General features: G+C 40.2%; 1 protein-coding gene across 1 annotated transcript in view; it reads right to left on the minus strand.

Annotated features, from left to right (window-relative positions):
* The window catches only part of MIDEAS (mitotic deacetylase associated SANT domain protein), an 80,092-nt gene that overhangs the window by 73,653 nt on the left and 213 nt on the right, over positions 1-6,226 (minus strand). The window lies entirely within an intron of this gene.

Genomic DNA, 6,226 nt, shown 5'->3' on the forward strand with positions numbered 1-6,226 from the left:
ACGTAACACCCAGAGACCAGTCGTAACACCCATAACAATTCCCAAAACACACCCCCACCCACCAAAAAAAAAACGTCCACCCCTGAACCACCCAAACATCCATTTAACAGACTAAGTAGTGCTGTCCAATAGCGCACTGATGGTGATCTTTTAGTTCATTGTTAAGTGCAATTATAGCTGTGGGATAAAAACTATTCAGAAGACGTGTGGTCCTAGTTTGAATCGTTCCGTATCTTCTGCCAGAAAGCAACAGTCTAAAAAGATTGTGACCAGGATGGGAAAAGTCTCTGGGGATGTTATGCAACTTCCTCAAACAGCGAGATGTGAAGATGTCGTCCAGGGCTTGTAACTGGAGCCCAATGATATTCTGGCCAGTTTAATAATTCTCTGTAGAGCTTTTTTTGTCTGCTGCAGAGCTGCTCCCATACCATGCAAGAATGCCGTATGTTATGACATTCTCAATGGTGCTGCGATAGTAGGACAGAAGTAGATGCTGAGATCTTCCTTAGCATTCTCAGGAAGTACAGCCTCTTCTTACCTTAGAATTGATATTTTAAATGACATCACAACACAGTTGCCCTTTATCGGCAAGTGTAATTAGGTCACTATGTACCCATGTTAGTAGACAGTTGGATCTTTGCCCTCAGTTACAACCACACCTGCTTGGTGAAGTTGTTCACACAGAGGCATCAATGTACAGCACAGCAATCCCAAAACTTCCTCTGAACAACAAAACGTATCACTTCATAATTTACAGACTGAATAGAAATAATGCCCTGACCCAAAACTTTCCTTGATTAACTATTCTTTTCCAACAGAAACCATTTCTGATGAGGTTCTTTCTTATCTTGGGACATACATGTAAAGTAATATTTTTATATCCATAAAGCACTTTCAGTTCAGCAGCTCATGGGACCAAACCTGTCACGCATGATACAATCACCTAGCTAGCCTACAAATATTATGTCCAAGGAAAGGTATTTTTCTTTGGTCTATGGGCAAAAATAAACAAGTAGAAAAATAAAATATTTTGATATCCTACTGACATCTCTAAGCAAAATAGGCCATTTTCAACGATGCCCCCTACCGAGTTCCTTTTGCCAAATGCTGTTTTCTAAATACTTAAAAGAATTCACAACTTGTGTTACCTTTGAGTATTATCTTTATTTACCATAATGCTTTTAGCCGCTTAGAATACTTTAGGTATCCTTAGAAAATAAATATGTTGAGAAATTGTAACTGAATGGCTCATTTACAAGGATGCCCACGTAACTAGGAAAGGAAGCCAAAGCTGTATGGAACAATTTTCTGAGAGTTTGGGGATAGCAGCCATGCCAGTGTGCCATCTAAAAAAATGGCAACTCTCCAATGCCCTTATGGCAGCCATTTTGTGAATAGGCAAAATCTGTCAAGAAACCGTAAGGTTACTTTGATCCTCCTTTAGCAGAAGTCAATCATTCTCCAAACAGCTGAATTGGGTAGGAGCTTATTTGACTCCTCTGCTATATTGACAAAAATATAGAAAGAAAAATGGAAAGCTTCTAGTCATTCTATCTCTGTGCCCACTTTGGAGCCACAAAAGGAGTGAAAAGGGGCAAAAGTGGCTAAGGAATGGCAATGCCTTCCAATTCTGGAAGTGCCAGCCAGTTTGTGCGCTATTTTTTTTCTTTTTCTCAAAGGTAGGTAGATAGGTAGGTAAATCCTCTCTAGAGTAGGAAGAGAAGTGCAGGCCTCCCAGCCCGTTTTGAAATAGCTGGGAAGTCTGTAAACATGCCATTGGATGACTAATTGGGATATCACTGGCTGTGCACGGAATGGAAGAAAGTAACTTGAAGATAATACTGAATATATTTCTTTGTGAGCTCAATTTGAGAGTTATTATGTAATACCTTTAAAATTCCGATAAGGACTTGATTCTAACTATAATAAGAATCTATCTATCTATCATCCCACCTTTATTGTTTTTACAAACAACTCATGGCAACGAACATATCCACCACACCTTCATATTTTCCCTATAACAACAACCCTGTAAGACGGGTTGGGCTGAAGAATGACTGGCCCAGCGACCCTGCTGCTGGCTTTTATAGTTAAAGCAGGACTCGAACTCACAGTCTCCTGCTTTCTAGCATGCTGCCTTAACCACTACACCAAACCTTTCTAGCACTTGAGACTGTCCAACATAATAGATCTTACTGGGAAAGAAATCAAAATTTGGGTTTAGGTTTAATTTACAGTATTATTCAAAAATGGAACACTGTAGTGTATTACTTTTTGGGAAATCATAGAAATGTAATTTTCTCTCCTTTTTTATGCTTTCAGTTTATTTACATTTTGTTATAGTTTAAATGAAGTGCAGTTTAGCTCTTTTGTTTGCAACTCTTATGAGTTGTGTCATCTTTGTTACCAGTTATATTGATATAAAATTCAATATATATATTTAAAAACTTTGGATAACCTTGCAAGGGACACATGGCCACTAAACCTTATCCTGAGGGTCAAAGCATCCTTTGAACTCAAGTAACCCTTCTTTCATGCAAGCCATCTGATTTTCTATGATGCATTAAAATATTTTCTTTCCCAAAAGAAATCTGTCTGTAACTTAGAACAAGCTGATAGGAGCAAATGGTGAAGAAAAACCACACCCATTGCCTGTGCTCTGCCTCAGAGCAACATGCCAGAATATTTCTTGATCAATGCCTTGCAAAAAAGAAAGTCCTGCCAATGACTCAAAACACACATTCTGCAAAAAGGTGTGGCTGAAGTTTTCTGTTACAGATTACTAAACTCTAAAATGCATTTCAGAATATATTGTTTCTTTTGGCTGTGATGCATTTGTTCTTTTATAAGACAGGATCTAAGGGCAAAATACTACCAAAAGTTACTACCAAAAATCTGATTTTTGCACTCTTATACTTTGTAAGAATGCAATATTGTATTAAGTAAATTATTGCTAGAGTTAAAGTCAAAATGACATTTTACCCTAGATTCCTTTGGTTCGTATCTATTAAAATCTGACCTTGTGTATATAATTATTGCACTAAAAGGGACATGAAGTTGTTCATAAGGTTGATATCACATATGTGTATATAAAGCTTACTACTTCCAATTTTCCTTTAATTCGACGACAGTTAAGTTTTATTTTTGTTTTCAACTGGAAATCTAAAGTAAACACATAAATAGCCAAACATTTGTTGGTTCAGTTTACTAATGAGTCAAAAACTCCTATTCTTTTTTAAAAAGTCTTCATGCAAATCAGATAAAATACTGGAAATAAGCAGAATGCATATAAATTCAGAAATATACAAACCATACAAGAACTGTAGCTGTTATTTGCTTATTAAGACATATAGGAACTCTCTGTTATACAGTAATTGATACTTTAACCGGCAAAGACAAATCTCATATTTTAGAGTTCAATGCAAAGGCTGAGCACAGAAGTGTGTCTGTAACAAACTTACAAATAGTCCTCAACTTACGACCACAATTGAGCCTAAAATTTCTGTTGCTAAGAGAAACATTTGTTAAGTGCCCCATTTTATGACCATTTTTGTCACAGAAGTTAAGTGAATCAGTGCAGTTGTTAGGTACGTAGCACGGTTGTTAAGTGAATCTGTATTTCCCATTGACTCTGCTTGGGAGGAAGTCGCATAAAGGGAAATCACATGACTCCGGATGGGGATGCTGCAACGGTTGTAAGTGTGAAATACTGTCATAAGTCACTTTTTTCAATGCAATTGTGACTTCATATGTCACTAAAGGAACTGTTGTAAGTAGAGTACTGCCTGTATTTTATTTTTAAAAAGGCTTATGTTTAGGCAACCTCGCAATCTTGTATGAGGTGGCTATAAAGAACCATTAAAATGAATTATGCGTATGCCAGGATGAGAATGATGGGAGACTGCTTTTAACCCCCCCCACCTCCTTAAAACCTTTGCTTATTTCTTTTTATTAAAGAAGCAGAAAATTGGGCTAGGACAGAAGCCCTCAAACTGTGGGTTGAGACTTCCCAGTGTGGTTATTAGCAACTGCATTGTGAGTGTGTGTCTCTTCCTTTAAAAAAAAAAGTCAGCTTTCCCCAGGCAGAATGGGACATTATTTCAAACTGGTTCCTCTTTGCTCCTTACTTTGCCTGCATAAGCCCCAGTGGCCACTAATGACACTGCAAAGCCTGAGAAATCTTGTGATATAGATTAATATTTAATTCTTAGAAGGGTTATACTTCTTTCTTGTCTGAACATAAGCCCAATGGAAAAAATTTTTTATTCATTTGGGTTGCAGAAAATTCATTTATGATTTCAGGGGATTGCAAAGTTGTTGGGTTGGAAGATTTCAATAATTTAATAGATCCACTGCACAGGCCAATGTTAATTGGCTAACATAAGTACTATGTTAAAAATGCAGCTGGCTAATCGGTAGCTCAGTATGTCATATAAACCCAGTCAATACGGTTAACATATTGTTCAGTTAATTAGACACCCTGGGTTGAGCCAAATGGAGACGGTTTTGCTGACAAGCTGACCCTACCATGGCACTGGAATAATGTTAGGAAGAAAAAAGATTTTCCAGTTAAATATGGACTAGCAGTTTGTGCAAATACAACCCTTGCCTTGCCTAGTGAAATATGCTGGACTAAACGGAAGCCAAGGATATTATCTACTATTACAAATACTCTGTCTTGTGGTTTAGTAGTAGCATGATAAAAGCAGGCTTCTCTGCATACTGAGCAGTTCCTTATATTAAAAGCTTGGCACAGTGAGGCCGCTGCCACATGGAACTAATTAAAGCTTCAAGTATGTACAGTGTGGGTTTTGCTTGTAATACTGTTTCGCATAATAAATCTGTCCTTGTCCTGTCACAGATATGCCAGCAAATGGCGCTGTCCATACTGAAGGTGCACAGATACATTAAGGACACAGATGGGAAGGCTGCCCGGCTTTGTTGCCTTCCCCTCTTAGCAAATGTCAAATATCCATACTTATATAAATGACCACCTTAGATGTCACCTATGACCCTGATAAAATGGCTAGTGAAGCATATATGATTATACTCATTATGCAACCCACGCTACTTGTTGCCTCTTTAAAAGTGAAAGCACCACTTTAAAAGCTAAGCGTGACTTTAAACTCCTTTAAGTAAAGTTTGGGGTTGCGATTAAGAGAACGGCATGCCGAGTTGCCCAAAGAAAAGAGGCTTCCAGAACATTATTCATGCTACATAAGGTGCATGTGGGGAAATGCCCATCTTTACTACATTTTGTTTTATTTTGCATTCCAAACGGCAGGTTTTCTTTAAGCCAGTTACAGATTTTACAAAGAAGGAAGAAGGGCAAGGACTCACTGCAGCATTTCAGCACAAGCGCTCTGCTCCGTACACCCTGCAAAGGTTGCAACCTCTCCAAAATAAGCCTTCATCAGGCTTACCAGAAGGCTTTCCAGTATTATGTAAGGCACTGCCACATGTCAGTGGGTGTTGGGAGAGCTCCCTGCCAAAGAATCCCCTCCTCTCTAGTACGAATAAAACACGGAACAGGACAGTCTCAAACATTTATCCAAGGCAACTGGTATGTTGCAAGCCTGAGCCCCAAGAGGGCTTCTCGCTCTCCGTCCACGGCGAGACCAGGGGAAAACCTGCCCGTATTCCAAGGATGACGCCTGATCCTCGCCCCCCTCGGGGGGGGGGAGGACATTTTCGTACTACGCTGCAAAGCAGGAAGGGTTGTTTCTGGTTGGCGCTTGCAGCTGCGCCCCATATCTGGAAGGGCCGCTTCGCTACCTAAGCTTCCCGATCTCCCACCCCCACCTCTATTAACGGCAGCAACACGGAGGTCACTCGCAGGAAAGCTTTGTTCAGCGAATAAAGGCCCGAAGATCCCCTTCCATGCCCAAGATCACAACTCATCGCCACCCGTGTGGCTCCAGTGTTTCTTTGATTCGCGGCGCGTGGAATCCGGGGCAAAATTAATCGCGCGGCCTCTTTTCTAGGGCGAAGCAGCGCTTGTGGAGCTCCAAAGAGGAGCGGACCGAAACCTGAGCTACTTTTTAAAAAGGACAACCAACACCGCCAACTCGTGACAAGAGCTTTCTTAACTTTGCACACAAACATACACACCCCTCCCTACGCCGAGGGTTCATTCGGCCGCAGCGGCCGGTCCGCTTTTGCAAAACAACTCCGAGCCGCTCTGCTGTCACTCACTCGGCGCCTGCTCTATATTTGCATAGTCAAC

This window comes from Thamnophis sirtalis, unplaced genomic scaffold, assembly GCF_051295495.1.
Source record: "Thamnophis sirtalis isolate CommonGarterSnake01/CBP01778 unplaced genomic scaffold, rThaSir2_p1.2 scaffold_1, whole genome shotgun sequence".
Taxonomy (NCBI): Eukaryota; Metazoa; Chordata; class Lepidosauria; order Squamata; family Natricidae; genus Thamnophis; species Thamnophis sirtalis.